General features: G+C 72.8%; 1 protein-coding gene across 1 annotated transcript in view; it reads right to left on the bottom strand.

Annotated features, from left to right (window-relative positions):
- LOC123018088 (gastrula zinc finger protein XlCGF57.1-like) overlaps positions 1 to 823 on the bottom strand; it is a gene marked incomplete at its 3' end in the record, with an annotated part of 6,006 nt that extends 5,183 nt beyond the window's left edge. The window contains exon 1 of the mRNA XM_044419862.1: positions 610 to 823. The remainder of the gene's footprint in view (positions 1 to 609) is intronic.
- Positions 824 to 1,280: the final 457 nt, after the last annotated feature.

The following is a 1,280-nucleotide window of genomic DNA, read 5'->3' on the forward strand; positions in this document are numbered from 1 at the left end:
CTGCAGGGGCCCCGGGGCTCCTCGCCCGCAGGGGTCCCTCCCCCCCCCGCCCCCCGCCCCGCCCTCCCCCCGTTTGGGGCCCCCCCCCGGCCGCCTCGCCCGCCCCCCGGCCCGCCCTGCCCACGTTTGGGGTCCCCCTGCGCGCCGCCGACCGCCTGCTGGCTGTGCAGCCCAGGAGCTTCCCGGGCGGAGGGCGAGGCGGACCGGCCGCCCTCGCCGCGCCTCTGCAGGGCCCGCGCCGCTCCCCGTCCCGCGCCGGGCACTTCTTGCGCGTGGCCGCGAAAGGGGCTCCGTGGCGCCACGAGGGCGCGGACAAAGGCCGCCGCCGAGCGCGTTCCCACGACCGCCGAGCCTGCAGGGCGCTCCGGGCGGGCAGGAGGTCCTGCGAGCGGCGCCCCTTCCTTTGGGGAGCGGGCGGAAGGACCCCCCCCGCCGCCCCTCGCAAGGCTCGCCCCGCGGCACCAGGCCCGCTGCCCCGGAGTCTCCCGGCGCCGCGCCTGGCCCCGGGGAGCAGGGATCGGGCCCCGCCGCCCCCCGCAAGGCTGCCGCGCCCCCCCGCTCCCTCCCCGCAAGGCCCCGGCCCCCCGCCGGGTCCCGGCCCGGCCCTACCTGCCCTCCTCCTCTGCGGCGGACCCGGCGCAGCACCCGCGCCCCCGTCCGGATGGAGCCCCTCCTGCCCGCCCGGAAATGCGCCCGGGAGGAAGGAAGAGCCGGGCGCGCCGGTCCCCCCGGGCGTTTCGCGGGAACAGCCCCGGAGCAACGGTGCTCCTGGAGCAGCTGCGAGCGGCAGTGCAAGGGAATCTGGGCGACGGCGGCTTCGCGCGCGGCGCTTCCTTCTGGTTTGGTCCCCCGATGAGGAGCCATTGGACCTGCGCGGCTCCTCCTGCTGGACGTGCGTTGTCCCTCCCGGGAAGTCAGCGGACTCCTGGCAAAGGAGGGCTGCTTCTGTGCCTTTGTCTTACACACTGCCGACACCCCTTTCTCGGGCGGCACCCAAAAATTCCGGGCCAGCTTCCTTTTTAGCCCTTGCTGCCAGGGCCGCTGCTCTGCTGATTGCAAGAGCAGATAAAGCTGCCAGGGGAACAGCTTTGCAATCACCCTCCGTTGAATTTCCCCCTGTTGGAGAGGAAAGAAGCCCCTAAGGCTGCCCAGGTCTCCCTTGACAGGTNCAGGTCAGCTGCCCACAGCAAAGGATGAAAGGGGAGGGAACTGCCCCTCTCCTGGGCGCATGTGACTCAGAATCTGCAAAACACTCTGTGTATGTTCTTGAACCTTTTAGT

Source organism: Varanus komodoensis, unplaced genomic scaffold (genome assembly GCF_004798865.1).
Source record: "Varanus komodoensis strain SLA01 unplaced genomic scaffold, ASM479886v1 scaffold1097, whole genome shotgun sequence".
Classification (NCBI taxonomy): domain Eukaryota; kingdom Metazoa; phylum Chordata; class Lepidosauria; order Squamata; family Varanidae; genus Varanus; species Varanus komodoensis.